Source organism: Oryctolagus cuniculus, chromosome 12 (assembly GCF_964237555.1).
Source record: "Oryctolagus cuniculus chromosome 12, mOryCun1.1, whole genome shotgun sequence".
NCBI classification, from domain to species: Eukaryota; Metazoa; Chordata; class Mammalia; order Lagomorpha; family Leporidae; genus Oryctolagus; species Oryctolagus cuniculus.
Window position 1 is genome coordinate 91,622,530 of NC_091443.1, and position 18,575 is coordinate 91,641,104.

An 18,575-nucleotide genomic window follows, 5' to 3' on the forward strand; every position below is an offset into this window, starting at 1 on the left:
TCCTGCTGCCCAGCCCCCTTCCACCAGCGTCTGGGCTGGGGGAGAAGGCTCCTCTCTGTGGTCTCTGCTCCTGAGGTTGGTCCAGCTTCACACAGACACCACCAAACCTGGTCCTGCTTTTCCGCCTCTCTGCCTCACAGAGCCTTACAGGGCTGTGGCTCCAGCCACCTTGATGTCCTCGCCATCGGAACAAACCCTACCTTTGCGTCTTTGATGCCCTGGCCTCCTCAGAGCACCCTGGGCAGCATTGAACCTTCCCCACGTTATCTGTGGCTCCCTCCCCACTGCACCCTCACCCCACACCCCCTTCCCACCCATGTCTTTGAGTCCTACCTGCTCTTCCAGGCCTTTGCAGCTGCTCACAAGAACCCTCGTGCACCTGCCTGGTTCCCACGGTGGGCAGGCTGTGCTGAGCTCCTGGACTCGCTCCAGGCTCTGGGAGACTTGGGAATCTGCTATATATGGAACAGCTAATCAGACAGTTGAAGCACAGTTTCAGTAATTATACATAAATCCTTCTTCAGCCTTAAAAATAGGCACTGATTCAGAGAGGGAAGAAATATTTATTGAGCACCTCGACGTGCCAGATGCTTTCAGTTTCATTTAATCCTCAAAGCAACCCAATAAATTAAGCACTAAACCCTCTTTGTGGTGACCCAGGGGAGTTAAAGCACTGACCCCATGTGTTTGTTAGCTAGGGATGCCATAATGAAATACCATAGACTGGACGGCTGAATCAAGGAAAAATTTACTTCCTCACAGTGCTGGAGGTGCCAGCAGCGTTGGTTTCTTTGAGACCTCTCTCCTTGGCTTGCAGGTGGCCATCTTGTCCTTGTGTCTCCATACGGTCTTCCCTCTGTTGTGTGTCTGTCCCAATCTCCTCCTGTAAGGACATGGCCCAGGCCGGTTTGGGGCCCACTGCTACAACTTGGTGTTATCTTAGTTACTTCTCTAAAAGTCCTATCTCCAAAGGCAGCCTCATTCTGAGGTTGGGGACTTCAACACAGGAATTTTGGGGAAGCACAGTTGAGTCTGTAACGTGCAGGCTGTGCAGCAACTATAGATTGGGGTCTGGATCAGTCTCTTGCTAGTCTCAGAGTCCACTCTTGGTTCCCTGTGCCACCTGCTACTGAAACTCTAGATCCATGATGGGTAGGCTGGGAACAAGAAAAATGGCTGATTTCACTAATTTCAGTTCCTCTCTGCCTTTTGTTAGTGTCAACCTAAGTCAAAAAACAGTCAGCAATCAGGGAGAGAGACTTTCTAATGAATTGTGATCTCTCTCTGTGAATACCAGAGCTTGCAGGGGGAATATGCATGCCACGGGCAGTCACGGAGGTTGAGGCAAGGAAAAGGTTTAAAGGCAAAAGGGAGGAGGATCATGTCAGCTGTTCTGAGACAATTACCTTCAGCCACAATGATTAACAAGCAAGGTGACATTAGTCCAAGGTGGAAGTGACCAAGGCTGATCAGGTGTCTTGGAGGTGTACTTCTTGTCAAGGCTGCGGCAGCCTCTGTGTGAAGCTGCGGCTCTGGAGGCGTGTTTTGCCGTAGTTACTATCAGGTAACCATGGGTAACAACCCTTTCTTCATAAGCTCCCGGTTTTATTCATTTTAGTTTTTTGGGGGGGGGGGGTTGACACAAGTGACTCCATTTTGATTCTGACAACTTTTCCACTCCTTTCACACTTTCCCTTTTTGTGCAAGATCTTTTCTCTGAGAACATCACTGAGGAGTGCTGTGGTCGGGGTTTGATTGTCCCTCATTCCCGGGGTGGTCTGGTCCCACACGGGAGTAAAGTGATGATGGTCAGGAGTCAGTATGCAAGCAGTTTAGCCACAATGAGCAACAAGCAAGTTTCGAAGGAGGAGTTCTCAGGCTAAGACCGCGTGGAGTCCACTGTTAAGTTTAGCTTCATCTGTTAGGAGTTGTACTTTCGCAAAATTTTGATATGCAAAAAGTACAAAGCGTAAAAAGGGAAACACAAAATAAACCCAACAAGAGCATAACAAATCCAGTCTGCATAATAGTTTTTCAAGCCAAGAAAGAAAACTTTTTTTCCGTATAGTTATACCAATTTTACCAAAGATAACTACAGAAAAACCAATTTGTTTGTAAGATGAATTTAGTTTTGTCAGAAAACTGCACTTAAGAATACTTTTTAGGCTCTTTATCATGAATTTGATTGTAAATGCTTTTGGAGAAGAATCAAAACTGTGGATAGCAAAAGACACAGAATAACTATGGTTAAAATTGCTTTAACATTTTTTCCTTATTTATTTGGGAGGCAAAGAGAGGCAGAGCTAGAGACAGAGCTCCCATTCACTGGTTCACCCCCCGAATACTTACACTGGCCAGGGCTGGGCCTGGACTAAAGCCTAGTGCCAGGAACTTAATCGGGGTGCCCCATATGGGGGGCAGGAACCCAAATTACCCGAGTTACCACTGCTGCATCTCAGGATCCGCAGCAGCAAGAAGCAGGAGTCAGGAGGCGGAGCTGAAATCCAGCCCAGGCTCTCCAAGGTGGAATGCGGAGTGATAACTGCTAGGTTTGTTCCCATGGTTACAATTTTGATTAGTGTTTAGCCACTGACAAGGTCATTGAGTTATTTTTATTGCATTTAGCATTCTAAGATAACAACCATGATTGACAATGCCGTAACAGGAACATAACACTTCTATAAATTTTACATGTTCAGAACGTTAATAATATACCCATACAAATATAACTTTTAAACAATAGTCATCAATGAGGCTGGCACTGTGGCGCAATGGGTTAACGCCCTGGCCTGAAGCGTCGGCATCCCATATGGGTGCCTGTTCGAGATCCGGCTGCTCCACTTCCTGTCCAGCTCTCTGCTATGGCCTGGGAAAGCAGTGGAAGATGGCTCAAGTCCTTGGGCCCCTGCACCCATGTGGGAGACCTGGAAGAAGCTCCTGGCTCCTGGCTCCTGGCTCCTGGCTCCTGGCTCCTGGCTCCTGGCTTTGGATTGGCACAGCTCTGGCTGTTGCAGCCATCTGGGGAGTGAACCGTTGGATGGAAGACCTTTCTCTCTTTCTCTCTGCCTCTCCTCTCTCTGTGTAACTCAGACTTTCAAATAAATAAATAAATCTTAAAAAAAATTGTCAAAAGATTCAAAACATCTGGTCAAAGAAGATCACAAATCATTGTGAAATAATCATCTTTCATTTAATTAGTGTTTTAACCAGAATTAATAAAGTGATCATTTAAAAGACTTAAAAAGCAAATAGATGTAAAAAAATTAACTCTTTTAAGACTCAGTTTTTCCTAATTAACCAAAACCAAATAAGGGCAGTAGAAAACATAAGAAATTATCTTAACAAAGTCTTAGCTTCTTAGGCCAGTTCTTCTAAATTTTATTAAGAGCAGATCAATATTTTAAGATAATCTTGCTTTAAACATAGAGAATTAAATTGTTTTATATCAGTGTGTTAATACTTAATATTTATTATAATTTTTTTATAATTATAGCCAACTTCATCACATACAAATTTCTTTTCACAAGATTTGTCCTTGGGCTTTGTGCTGTGGCCTAGAAAAGTTAAGCCTCTCTGCCTGTGGTGCTGGCATTCCATATGGGCAGTGGTATGAGTCCTGGCTGTTCCTCTTCCAATGCAGCTCTCTGCTAACGGCCTGGGAAGGCAATGCATGATGGCCCAGGTGCTTGGGCCCCAGCACTTGGGAGACCCTGCAATGGTCAGACCTGGGTCAATCCGAAGTCAGGAGTCAGGAACTGTTTCTTCGTCTCCCACGTGGGTGCAGGGGCCTGAGCACCAGGGCCATCTTCCACTACTTTCCTAAGCACATTAACAGGGACCAGGATCAGAAGTGGAGCAGCAGGGACACAAACGGGTACCCATAAGGGATCCGGCACTGAGGGTGGCAGCTTTACCCAATATGCCACAGCCCCGGTCCCAAGAATATAAAGAATTTTAAACTCTAAGTAACTTTAAAGCAGTCTTGAATTGTTTGTTATATACCAACAGTTTCTGAAAACTGTTGTATTTTTTGATAGAGCCAAACATGTTGCTTATTTTATAGAAGTTAAGAAGTCGGCCGGCGCCACGGCTCAATGGGCTAATCCTCTGCCTGTGGCGCCGGCACCCGGGGTTCTAGTCCCAGTCGGGGCACCAGATTCTGTCCCGGTTCCCCCTCTTCCAGGCCAGCTCTCTGCTATGGCCCGGGAGTGCAGTGGAGAATGGCCCAAGTGCTTGGGCCCTGCACCCGCATGAGAGACCAGGAAGAAGCACCTGGCTCCTGGCTTCAGATCAGCGCGGTGCACCGGCCGCAGCGGCCATTGGAGGGTGAACCAACGGCAAGAGAGGAAGACCTTTCTCTCTGTCTCTCTCTCTCTCTCTCACTGTCCACTCTGCCTGTCAAAAAAAAAAAAAAAAAAAAAGTCAAGAACACTTGAATTTGTATCTAGAAACATCTATCTCAGTTACATTGCTCGACTTATTTATTTGTAGCAATTGTTCCTAGATTATGAAAACTGAGACAGCAGACAAGAACAGTCATCATTTTATTTTCTTACCAAAGAAAAACCCTGTAAGATAAAATGATATAGTTGACAGAAGAAATGGACATTGTGTTATTATATTTTACTTGCTTATTTATTGTTAGGCCAAGCTTATACTCTTATGATCTTAAAAATAGTTGTTTATTTTATTCGAAAGTCAAAGTGACACAGAGAGAGAGAGATCTCCCATTTGTTGGTTCACTCTCCAACTGGCTGCAATGATCTGGGACTGGTTCAGGCGAAAGCCAGGAGCCTGGAACTCCATCTGGGTTTCCTGCATGGGTGATAGGGACCCAAGCACATGGGCCACCTTTCCCAGGTGCATTAGCAGGGCACTAGATCAGAAGCAGAGCAGCTGGGATTACAACCCATGCTCTGATAGGGGATGCTGTGCCATAAGTGGTGTCGTTCCCCGTCTTCGTGGAGGAACGACACAGGACCCTGCGCTGTTCTTTTGTCTGCTTGGCCCTTCCCAGGTTTGCTGCTGGTTCTTCCCGGGTTGGCTACCGACCCTTCCACCTCCGTGGAAGGGCGGTTCCCCCTAGCCACTTTCCCCACTTCCGCAGGAGAGTGGCACACCGCAGGCCGGCTCTCTCGGGGGCTGCACAGGTGTTCCTTCAGATAGATGTTCCTCTTAGATGTCCCTGGTGCATGTTGTCTCTCTCCTCCTTTATAGTCCTCTTCCGCCAATCCCAACTCAGCTGCCCACATGCCGAGTACGCTGCTCTCCTCCAATCAGGAGCAGGATCAGCTCCTGGAGGTCATCACTCAAGTTGGCAAGAGGCAGCTGCGTAGAAGCTGTTTCCTCCTCTCCCAGCGCCATATTGTGGGAGAGCAGATGCATAGAATAAGTCTTAATTCCAGTAACTTAGTCTAGTCCGAGTTGCTCCCCACAAGTGGTAACTTAGCCCGCTATGCCACAATGTCGGCTCCTACACTCTCATGATCTTGGATGTTTAAAGAAATAAATATAACTCTGACTGGCCAGCAAACCAGGCAGAATGTATGCTAAAATGTTGAAGATATTTTTACCAACAAATTTAAAACAGCTTATTTATTCTCAAAGCAGCTTAGTTTTTTTTTTTTTTCCATCTCCAATGAGTTTAGGAGTTAACTTCTTTCAATGTTTACATTTCAGCCAGGACTGGCTGAAATAACAAACTTCCAAGCAAACTTGCAAAACCAAATTATCTTAGTATAGAAAAAAAAAAAGCAGATTCAAAGTAGGCAGAGGGAAAAAACAGAGAGCTAGACAGAGACCAGACGCCTGTGCAGATTAACTCTCTGTCATTGAAGAATCGTGGAAAGCAGTTACGAGAAAGAGGCCACAAGATGTCACCGTGCGCTCCAGAGCTCCAGGGGTGCTGCCAAAGCAGGCAGAGGGGGGGCAGCTTCCTTACTGGTTAGAACGGAATTCTGCCAGGTGTCCTCAGAAGCCAAGGGAAGACGTGAACTCCCACTCAGAACACAAGAGAACCTCGACGTGAGCACTCACCGGAGCCCACAGTCGTGAGGCGGCTGCCTGCAGGCTTGTTGAAGCAACCTTTTCAGAGCACCCCAAATAAAGTCAGCAGGGGGCCTCTGCCTCAACCTGACAGCAGATTCACCCGGGCAGAGAACAGCAAGCTGGGGAAACGAGGGCGAAGGGCTCCCTCTGCACCTGCTCTGGGCTTCTCTGGGTTGTCAACCTAATGCAGACAAGAATCAGAGAGAGGGAGGCTCCCTGGAGAATCATGGCATTCATATGGGAGTGCCAGAGCATGGCAATGGAATTACCATGGCATCACAGTGCCAATATACAATGCTATAGTAAACTATAGGAAGATTCAAGGAGGTTGAGGCAAAGGAAAGGTTTTAAAGGGAAAAATGAAGAGGAGGGTTGCATCAAATGTTTTGAGACAATTATCTTCAGCCACAATGAGTAGTAAGCAAGGAGGCATTAGTCTGAGATTGGACAGACCATTGATGGGCAGGTGTCCTTGCAGAAGTATCATTTTTGTGTGTGTGTAAATGTTGATTTATTTGAAAGGCAGAGTTAGAGAGAGACAGAGATTTTCCATCCGCTGGTTCACTCTCCAAATTGTCACCAACGGCTTGGGCTGGACCAGGTCAAAGCCAGGGGCCAGGGGCTTCTTCCCAGTCTTCCACATGGGTGCAAGGGGCCCAAACACTTGGGTCATCTTCCACTGCTTTCCTAGGCTCATTAGCAGGGAGCTGGATGAGAAGAGGAGCAGCAGGGACTCAAACCAGTGCCCTTATGGGATGCTGGTGCTGCAGGCTGTGGCCTAAGGCTGTGGTGGCCTCTGTGTAATGTGGTTCTGGTGGAGTCTTTTGTGATCATTAGTATCAGGTGATTACATCTAACAACCCTTTCTTCATAACCTCCTGGCCGCACTGATTGGTTTTGTTAGGGCTGACACAAGTGACTCTGTCTTAACTCTGACCACTCCTGCTCCTGACTTCAGAGCTGTTCGGCTCTGGCCGGCCGTTGCAGTTGTTTGGGGGAATGAAGCAACAGATCAAAGACCAATCTCCCAGCAGGTTTTGGGATGGCATTCACAATCTTTGCGAAGAGCTGAACGTTATTAGTTGAGTCCAATCATATCCTTGGAAGGGGAAAACAGTAAGGGCAATTACGGAACTGGAATTACTACCAAACTTTCAGTAAACCCAACCATATTTATGTAACCACACGAGGCAACTTTATTTAAATCAGGACTGTCGGAGAAAAATATTTTGTCAGCCATTCATGAGAATTTAATTATGGTGCACATAAAAAAGTCATGAGGCATTCCAGTTTTGTAATAAATGAGGCAGTTGCCAATCATTACTCATTAGTATCATTTCTGAGATGAGCTATCAAGCCTGCCCTTTCATTCTTGTCTTAATGCCAGCGAGGATCATTTTGGTTCCAGGATGTATTTCTTGGATTCTCCAAATCCTCCCCAGGGGATGCGTTTGCTCTTGGTGGTATCCGTGCAGGGGAAGCCAACTGTCTTGCCTGTCTTCCGCCCAAACAGACCAGGGAGACTTGGTCCAGTCTTGTGCTTGCCCCCCTTTCCACAGTGTGGCACCAGGCACCCTTCTGGACAAAAACGTTCCTGCCTTGCTCAACAGCACCCATTTTTAACTCGCTGTTCGTTGCTCGCACTTCAGAGGTCTGCACTGGGAAGCTGGACATCCTGCTCTCCAAAGCAGTTTTTTTTTTTTTTTAATGATTTATTCATTTACGTGAAAGAGAGGCAGAGTGAGAGGGAGAGAAGGGAGGAATCTTCCAGTCTGCTGGTTCACTCCCGAAATGGCCATAGCGGCTGGGGCTGGGCCAGGCGGAAGCCAAGAGCTAGGAACTCTATCCAGGTCTCCTGTGTGGGTGCCAGGGGCCCAAGGACTCAGGCCATCAGACACTGGTTTCCCAGGTGCGTTAACAGGAAGCTGGATTGGAAGCAGAGCAGCCGGGACTCAGCGACTCTGACAGGGGATGCTGGTGAGCAGCTTCATAATTGGCGATGAATGAAGTACCCCCAGCCCCCTCAGCCAGTTTTATTATTCTTTAAAAATTCCCTACAGTGTCGCCGTAGGGTAAGCCTGGGGCAGGCATGCCTTGTTCTTGGTAACCCCCTCCCCAGTCTCTTACATTTTGCCAGTTTAAAGGTGAGCTGACCACTCACCCTGCCCACCCCATTTGGACCTGTCACAGCCAGGTCTTGCATCAGTGGGGAACCTTACATTTAGAATTTCGATGTCTCAGCTCTGTAGGGTCATTCCTGCAGTCATAGAGTTAGACCAACAGAAAGGAGAAGATGCTCACCTTACATTTTTTAACTTATGGGGTGTGTAATTTAATGTCCTTAAAAGTCTGAAATTATTTTACGAATAGCATGAACATAATAAATTGCATATTTGAAGTGTTTTAAGTGGGTTACTTTGTTAAATGTAAATCTTAAGACATGCTACAATTTTTCAAAAACTTACTTATTTTCATTTTTATTTGAGAGAGAGAGAGAGAAACAGAGAGACAGAGAGAGAATCTTGCAAACCCTGATTCACTCTCCCAAAAGGCTGGGTCAGGCCAAAGGCAGGAGCCTGAAGTAACATCTGGGTCTCCCATGTGGGTGGCAGGGCCACAGTGCTAGTCCCAAGTTGGCTTATTTTAAACTGACACATAATAATTGTACATCTTGTTGGAGTTCTGTGTGATATTTTGATACATGTATACAGTATGTACTGATCAAATCAGGGTAATTAACATATCGTCATCTCAAACATGTATGACTTCCTTGTATTGGGAACATTCAAAATCCTTTCTTCTAGCTGTTTTGAAACATGCAATAAATGGCTGCCAACCACAGTTGCCCCACTGTGCTATGAAACACTAGCACGTCATCCTCCTTAAAACTGTATTTGTACTCATTAGCCAACTGTTCTCTATCCCCTTCCCTGGTACCCCGCCCAGCCTCCGGTAAGCACTATTCTCTCTGCTTCCAAGAGGTCCACAGTTTCTGCTTCCATGTATGAGTGAGAACACGCTACGTTTGTCTGCCTGTGCCTGGCTTACTCCATTAGCATAGTGCTCCATCTCTACTGCCACAGATGACAGGACTGCAGTCTTTTTTATGACTGAATAATATTCCACTTGTGTACACGTTCCATATTTTTCTTATCCATTCATCCACTGACAGAAACATACGCTAATTCCCTGTCCTGGCCTTGAGAACACTGCTGCAGTGAGCAGAAGTGTGCAGACGCCTCTTTGACAGATTGACTGCATTTCTCTTGGAACCAAACCCAGCAGTGGGATCGCTGGGTCACGTCGTATTTCTATGTTTAGCTTTTTGAAGAAGTTCTATTCTGTTTTCCATAATGGCTGTACTAATTTACATTCCAGCCAACAGTGTGTAAGAATTTCTCTTTCTCTGCATCCTCCCCAGAATTTGTTATTATTTTTTTTAAATTATAGACATTTTAACTGGTGTGAGATGATAACTCATCATGGGTTCTTATTTATTTATTTTGGGGGAAGAGAGAAAGAAAATGAGAGATCCCATCATTTGGTTCATCCCCCAAATGCCTACAACAGTGGGAACTGAGCCACGCTGAAGCTGGGAGCCAAGTGGTGGGAACACAACCCAGCTCTCCCGTGTGAGTGACAAAAGCCCTACCATTAGAGACACAGCCATTGCCCCCCAGGGTCTGCATTGGCGGGAAGCTGGAGTCAGGAACCGGTCGAGTCTTGAACGCAGGGACGTGAATGGATGAACCTGCATCCAGACTACTAAAGTCAAATGCTTGGCCTTCACTGTGGTTTGGATTTGCATTTTGTGATGATTAGTGATGCTGGACATTTTTTAATGTAGTTGTTGGCCATTTATACTTGTTCATATGAGAAATGTCTATGTAGATCATCTACCCATTTTTAATCAGATTTTTTTTTGCTGTTGAGTTGTTTGAGGTCCTTTTTAACTTTATTTTTTTTAAAGATTCATTTATCTATTTGAGAGGAGAAATTACATAAAGAGAGAGGGAGAAACAGAGAGGTCTCTTACCCTTTGGTTCACTCTCCAAATGGCTGCAACAGCAGGAGCTGCGCTGATCCGAAGCCAGGAGCCAGGAGCTTCCTCTGGGTCTCCCATGCGGGTGCAGGGGCCCAAGGACTTGGGCCATCTTCTTCTGCTTTCCCAGGCCATAGCACAGAGCCTGATCAGAAGAGGAGCAGCTGGGATGTGAAGCAGCACCCATAAAGGATACTGGCACCGCAGGTGGTGGCTTAACCTACTATGCACTGCCGCCGGCCCCGAGGTCCTTGTATGTTCTGGATATTTACCCCTGGCTGGATGACAGTCTACGGACATTTCCTCCCATTATGGAAGTTATCTCTTCACTCTGCTGACAGGTTTCCTGTGCTGTGCAGAAGATTTGGTCTGCATGGTTCCGTTGGTCTATTTTTGCCTTTTCTCTCTGTAGGTTTGAAGCCTTGTCTATCGATGCCGAGCTTGTCTGCACTGCAAGCAACAATGACCCTCTGGATTTGTGCGGAACTACGGAGTTCCCCAGGGTGCAGGTCTTGCAGTTCTGAACTCGGGCAGGCCCATCGAGGTAAACCAGGTGCTGCTCGGAGCACAGTGCTCCCTGACCTAACAGGACGGGGGCTCTCTGCCTGGCTGCTCTGGAAACCTTTCTAGCGAGGCACAGAGTTCTCCACCTCCGCTTCGTGCTGAAGCAGGAACATTCAGCTGAGAATCGGGGAGTCCTCCCCATGCCCACTTTCCCTTCTGCCCTGACCAATGCCCCTCTGACTCAAATAAAGCTCTGGTCAACAACAGCACATGCAAACCTGCAAGGTCCTGGATATAAGTCTTGGGAGAGTGCTGTATAAGCAAAAATGGGGAGATCCACGGTGGCTGAATAGGGAGAAGCCACACTGACCTCAGCCACCATGGATACCAGAAACACAAAGGCAAGACCGTGTTCCCAGGGGACTCATTGAGAGATGTTCTCAGTGAAGAGTGACAGAACAGGGCAGAGGCTCCACAGAACAGTAGGGAGAGGACAAACACACATCCATTGGCTGCATGCCACCAGTGACGCCTGCACATTCACGGCAGGTGCCTGGCTGGGACCGCCACCTGCTCAGGCGAGGTGAGAACAGGATGCTGCAGCCCACGCCACTGGTGGCTTTGACTGAGGGAGAATTCCCCGGTCCGCCTTGGCTTTCAGTCTGGCCGGGGGGACTGGCGGGGGTGCCGAGCAACTACTTTACTCCGTGAAGGGAGACCACGCTGCTTCTTCTCTCCCCTCCACCCACCAAAGTGCCAGTCTCGATTTGCTGAGGTGGAGTTGTGGCTGATCTGTGTCCTGATTCGGGAGCTGCAGGGAGCTCACGCTGGGTACGAGGCAGCTCCCAGGGCGGAGAGCAGGCCTCTTGTCCCTGTGACTGAGTCCGGGGCACAGGCCGCGGAGCTGAGCGGGCTCTAGGATGTGGCTGGGTTGCTGTGCACCTGTGCAGCCTGACTGCAGAAACTGAGTTCCCTGCAACTGCGGACAGATCTCACAGAGGGCTCAGGGGACACACCCCGAAGTAGGCTCGTGTTCTGTATGGTGTGAGTGTCTGGGTGGGTGGGGTGCACGGGCACCGTGAGTTCACTCTAGGCTGTAAATAAGCCGGTTCATTTTGGCACACAGAAGGGCTGGGATTTTGAACACACTAGTTCCAAGATCCCCTCCTACTGCTGACTGAAGCCAGAGGTGGTATAGCAGCCCAACTTGGGTGTCACTCTAGACTCTTACCCCACTCCCAATGGTGGACAGAGCTTCCTGGTTTCACCTAGCACACACCTCTGGAACTCCAGTACAAGTCTCAGGCCCTCCACTGACCCAGAGAGGCACAAGTCAAAGAATGAAACCTTCAATAACAATAAAAAAAAAAAAAATCCATCCCCAAGGGATGACAAGTGATTCCCTCAGATGCATAAAAAACCATGTAGAAGAGTTAGTGCTGTGGTGTAGCAGGTAAGGCTACTGCCTACAGTGCCGGCATCCCATATTGGTGCTGGTTTGAGTCCTGGATGCTCCACTTCCAATCCAGCTCTCTGCTATGGTCTAGGAAAGCAGTAGGAGATGGCCCAAGGGCTTGGGCCCCTGCACCCACGTGGGAGACCTGGAAGAAGCTCCAGGTCCCTGGTTTTAGGAACAGCCTCGACCATGGTAGCCATTTGGAGAGTGAACCAGATGGAAGACCTCTCTCTCTGTCCCTTTTCTTTCTCTCTGTAACTCTGCCTTTCAAATAAATAAAATATAAATCTTTTAAAAAAACCCCAAACCAATGTGGAAAAAAATTAACATGAACAAGGAAGGCAAAATGACTCCCCAAAAGGAATATAATAATACATTAATATTGGACTGTGGCCAGCGCCGCGGCTCAACAGGCTAATCCTCCGCCTTGTGGCGCCCGCACACCAGGTTCTAGTCCCGGTCAGGGCGCCAGATTCTTTCCCGGTTGCCCCTCTTCCAGGCCAGCTCTTTGCTGTGGCCCGGGAAGGCAGTGGAGGAAGGCCCAAGTGCTTGGGCCCTGCACCCCATGGGAGACCAGGATAAGCACCTGGCTCCTGCCAGATCAGCTAGGTGCACCGGCCGCAGTGCACTGGTTGCGGCGGCCACTGGAGGGTGAACCAATGGCAAAAGGAAGACCTTTCTCCCTTTCTCTCTCTCCCCCTGTACACTCTGCCTGTCAAACACACACACACACACACACACACACAGGCCAGCGCCGCGGCTCACTGGGCTGGTCCTCTGCCTGCAGCACCGGTACTCCGGGTTCTGGTCCCAGTTGGGGCACCGGATTCTGTCCCAGTTGCTCCTCTTCCAGTCCAGCTCTCTGCTGTGGCCCGGGAGTGCAGTGGAGGATGGCCCAGGTCCTTGGGCCCTGCACCCGCATGGGAGACTAGGAGGAGGCACCTGGCTCCTGGCTTCCGATTGGTGCAGCACGCCGGCTGTAGCGACCATTTGGGGGGTGAACCAATGGAAGGAAGACCTTTCTCTCTCTCACTGTCTAACTCCGCCTGTCAAAAAAAAAAAAAAAAAACACACACACACACAGAGAAACTGTTACATGAACTAAGGAAATCCATACATGACATGGATGAGAAATTCTGCAAAGAGATAGAGGTATTAAAGAAAAATCTGACAAAAATATTAGAAATGAAACATTCAAGAAGTCAAATAATATATGTGTATTCAACAAGCCAAGTAAAAATAAACTCAATAAGTCAAATAAAAAGTTACAACAGGCTTGGTGAGGCAAAAGATCATCTCATCTAGAAGACAGGTCTTTTGAAATATCTCAGGCAAAAAATAAGGACAAAACAGAAGGACTGAAAACAGTCTTAGGATGTACAGGATATCGTCAAATGACCAAATTTATGAGTCTTAGGAGTTCCTGAAGATATGGAAAAGAGAAAAGCTTAGAAAACTTATTTAGTGAAATAAAGTAGAAAATGTCCCCAATTTTGAGAAAGATATGAACATCCAAATGTGAAAAGCACATGGAACCCACAGGCATGATCAGAAAAGATTTTCACCATGACACATTACAGTCAAACTTTAAAAGTAAAACATAAAAAGGATACCTTAAAATATGTAAAAGAGGAATGCCAAATCGCCTTTAAGGAATCTTCCATCAGAATGACAGCAGATTTCTCAACAGAAACCCTACAGGCCAGGAGAGAATGGAGAGCTATAGTCCAAGTCCTAAAAGAAAGAAACTGCCCACTCAGCATACTTTACCCAGTGAAGTTCTCATTCATAAATGAAAATGAAATAAAGACATTCCTAGAAAAGAAAAAATTTTTTTTGACAGGCAGAGTTAGACAATGAGAGAGACAGAGAGAAAGGTCTTCCTTTTTCCATTGGTTCACTCCCAAAAATGGCCACCACGGCCAGCACTGCACCAATCGGAAGCCAGGAGACAGGTGCTTCCTCCTGGTCTCCCATGTGGGTGCAGGTCCCGGGGACCTGGGCCATCCTCCACTGCACTCCCGGGCCACAGCAGAGAGCTGGACTGGAAGAACCGGGACAGAACCGGTGTCCCGACCGGCACTAGAACCTGGAGTACAGGTGCTGCAGGAGGAGGATTAGCCTAGTGAGCTGTGGTGCTGGCCCGAAAATCAAAAAATTTTTAAAAAGATTTAGTTATTTATTTTAAAGTCAGAGTTACACAGAAAAGGAGAGGCAAGAGAGAAAGGTCTTCCATCCACTGGCTCACTCTTCAGATGGCCACAACGGCCAGAACTGAGCCAATCCAAAGCCAGGAACCAGGAGCTTCTTCTGGGTCTCCCACATGGGAGCAGGGGCCCAAGCACTTGAGCCATCCTCTACTGCCTTCCCAGGCCACAGCAGAGAGCTGTATTGAAGTGGAGCAGCCTGGACTTGAACCAGCGCCCATATGGGATGCTGGCATTGCAGGCAGTGGCTTTACCTGCTATGCCACAGCGCCAGCCTGACAAGCAAAAATTTAAGGAACTTGTCAGCACTCAGTCAGCCTTATCAGTAATACTTAAAGATGTAGCACACATGGAAACAGAGAAAAACATTCAGCATCATGAAAGAATGTGAAGGCATTCTAGTAACAGAAAAATGAGATTCAAAACAACAGGAATATTCATGGAAAAGTGGCAGGAGCAAGCCATTAATTATCAATTCTAAATTCTCAAGTCAAAGATACAGAATGGCTGAATATATTTATAAACAAGACCCATCTATATGCTGCCTATAAGAAACACATTTTACCAATAAAGATAAACACCAACTGAAACAGAAAGGATGGAAAAAAATACTCCATGCAAATGGAAATAAAGAATGAACAGGAGCAGTTACTCTAATACACCATAGACTTTAAGACAAAAACCATTAAAAGAGACAAAGAAGGTCATCATGTAATGATTAAGGGGTCAATTAAATAAGATGTGGTTATAGTAAATGTCCATGCACCCAACGCCAGGGCACCAGTTTTATGAAACAAATCTTAATGGATCTTAAAGGAGACATTAACTCCAATACGATAATAATGGAGGACTCATACACCCCAGTTCCATCAAAGGACAGATCAACCAGACAAAAAAATTATCAATAAATAATAGAACTAATCTGTACTACAGACCAAACAGACCTAATAGATAGTTACAGAATGTTTCATCCCACTACTGCAGAATGCACATTCTCTAGGATAGACCACATACATGGCCATAAAATACGTCTCAACAAATAAAAAAAAATTTAAATCATGTGTCTATTTTCTGACCACAATGGAATGAAGATGGAAGTACACAACAAAAGAAACTCTAGAAAATATATAAACACATGGAGACTGAACAACATGCTCCTGGATGAATAGCAGGTCAGAGAAGAAATGAAAAGAGAAATAAAAATCTTTGAAATGAATGAAAATTAAAATACAACATATCAAAACTTATGAGCTACAGCAAAAGAAACGTTAAGAGGAAGTTTATGCCATGGGACTCCAAATCCCATTAAGGTGGCAGGTACCAATGCCATCTTACTGGTTAGAGTGATGAGTTTAAAAACTGATCATAAAGATAGGATTAAGTGTCAAAGGGATCACATAAATAAGACCAGTGTCTGCTAATAATAATTGATAGAATTAAAAAGGAGAGAACAATCCAACATGGGAAGCAGGATACACAGCAGACTCATAGAATGGCAAATGCCCTAAACAGCACTCTGGTCTCAGAATCAGCCCTTAAGGCATTCAGATCTGGCTAAAAAGCCCATGAGAGTTTCTCAGGCATGGAAAGCCAAATCACTGTGGAAAAAAATAACCTACATGAAAGATCTCTGAGTGAGATCCCAGTGGAAAGAACAGGCCATCAAAAAAGGAGGTACCTTTCTCTAAAGGGAGGAGAGAACTTCCACTTTGACTATGGCCTTGTCTAAATAAGATTGGAGTTGATGAACTCAAGAGGCTTCCATAGCCTTGGCAACTCATGACAAGAGCCTTCAGTGATTACTGACGCCATAAATAAGAGTGTCAACTGTTAAATCAACAATAGGAGTTACTGTGCACTTATTCCCCACATAGGATCTCTGTCCTTAATGTGTTGTACTATGCGAATTAACAGTAAAAATAGTCTTCAAACAGTACTTTATACTTTGTGTGTCTGTGTGGGTGCAAACTGTTGAAATCTTTACTTAGTTTATACTAAGTTGATCTTCTGTATATAAAGATAATTAAAAATGAATCTTAATGAAGAATGGGATGAGAGGGGGAGTAGGAGATGAGATGGTTTGTGGGTGGGAGGGTGGTTATGGGGGGAAAAACCACTATAATCCAAAAGTTGTACTTTTGAAATTTATATTTATTAAAGTTTTCTAAAAAATAGAAAGAAGAAAGTTTACAGTAATCAAAAAATCTGAAAAGTATCAAATAAATGATCTAACAATGCATATCAAGGACCTAGGAAAAACAAAAACAAACTGAATCCAAAAATTAGTAGGAGGAAACAGATAAAAATTAGAGAAATAAAAAAAAGTAGAATCTAAAAACTATATGAAAGATCAATAAAATGAAGAGCTATTTTTTGAAAAAATAAACAAAACTGATAAATCATTGGCTCAACTAACCAACAAAAAAAAAGGAAAGGGGGAGAAGATGACCCAAATTAACAAAATCAGAGTTGAAAAAGGAGATATTATAACTGCTACCACAGATTCACCAAGAATTAGGAATGATTACTGACAACTGTATGCCAACAGACTGGAAAATACAGAAGAAATGGATTGATTCCTGGACACATATAATTTGCCAGAATTGAGGCACAAAGACATACAAAACTTAAATAGAACAATAACCAAGACTGAGATTGAATCAGCAATAAAGACCCTCCCATCAAAGAAGAGCCCAGGACCAGATGGCTTCACTGTTAAATTCTACCTAACTTTTAAGGAAGAACTCATTGAAATTCTTCTTATTCACAATTGAAAGGGAAGGAACCTTGCCAAACTCATTCTATGAGGTCAGCATTACCTTAATTCCAAAACCAGATAGAGATGTAACAAAAAAGAGAACTGCAGACCAATATCCTTGAAGAACATAGATGCAAAAGTACTCAGCAAAACACTAGTAAACTGAATCCAACACATCAAAAAGATCACCCGCCTGGACCAAGTGGGATTCATCCCAGGAATACAGGGATAGTTCAACATATGCAAATCAATAAACATGGTGTATCACATCAATAAAATGGATAAAATGTATATGATTATCTCAACTGATGCAGAGAAAGCAATTGGTAAACTACAACATCCATCATGACAAAAATCTTTAAAAACTGGGAATACAAGGAACATACTTCCACATATCAAGGCACAAATCCACAGTCAGCATCATATTAAATGAGGAAAAGCTGAAACCATTTCCAATAAGAACCAGACCCCAGAAGAAAAATATCATGCTTTCTCTTAATTGTAGTGGTTAATATATCCAGCTATACTACTACAGTTTTAATGGTCTGTGATTATTTTAAAATTTACTGAGTATGAGTGACATGGACATCTTTTCATGTGATTATTGTTTATAGTCCTTGCCTGAATTCCTGCTGAACTAGGGCCTTTTTATTTTTTACTTGCTGAACTCTTTATTTAGTGAAGCATCAAGCTTTGACTAAGATGTAGATTAAAAATGTGTGATCTCAAAAATTAAAAAAGGAAGGAAGGAAGGATGGAGGACAGAGGGAAATATCATGTTCTCAGATTTGTATCAATGAACTACATTGAATCTGTTCTCTTTGTATTACTATTACATTAACATGAGAACTGATGAGAGTTGTATTTATTATGCACTTGCCATGACCCTGAAAATCTAATATACTAATAAATCCCTTAAAATAAATAAAAGTGAAGCAAGTCTGAAAAAAGAGTCTAAAATGAGATAAATACAGAAAGCTTATCATTGTCCTAAGAACCTGGGGGTAGATTTAGCTTTCTCAATATCACCCGGAGGCTGTTGCCATACCTACAGGTACAAATTCAGAGAGCCCTAGAAATGAGGTTCCAAGGCTGAACTTTTAAATATACAAGAGAATTGAGAGATACAGACTTTTGAATGTGGAATAAAATAAAAGACTTGGCAAGTATTATAGCCTGCTAGAATTGTACCACAAGTGAGTTAAATAACTAAAAAGAAAAAAAAAATCAATAACAACATTACCAAACTACTGCACTGTGGGGGTTTGGGGCCAAAACAACAAGAGATAATGGTGATGCTTTCCTTGGGTTATAAGTTGTCTTCCAGCCAATTGCATGGTCCAGGGAATCTGTAAACATTGATTCATGGTAGGTCTCAAGTCTTGAAATAAATTCATTGCAGTCAAATTTGATTAACACCTTTTTGCCTGTTGCTACTTAAAAAAACAAAACCAAAACAAACAAAAATGACTTCTAGACTGGAAAGAAAACCATCAAAATGTTGACAGGACAGAAAGGTTACAGTAACTTCAATAATCGACCACTGAAGACTTGGCTGTT

At 44.8% G+C, this 18,575-nt stretch overlaps 1 long non-coding RNA gene across 5 annotated transcripts in view; it reads right to left on the minus strand.

Annotated features, from left to right (window-relative positions):
• The window catches only part of LOC127488256 (uncharacterized), a 58,402-nt gene that overhangs the window by 21,822 nt on the left and 18,005 nt on the right, over nucleotides 1-18,575 (minus strand). For 2 of the 5 annotated variants that reach the window (XR_007915815.2, XR_007915817.2), the window contains exon 3: nucleotides 334-883. This is a non-coding gene — a long non-coding RNA (uncharacterized lncRNA). Of the gene's footprint in view, nucleotides 1-333; nucleotides 13,746-18,575 lie in introns of all 5 variants that reach the window. The other 3 variants (XR_007915813.2, XR_007915814.2, XR_011380490.1) reach the window with 2 other exon arrangements.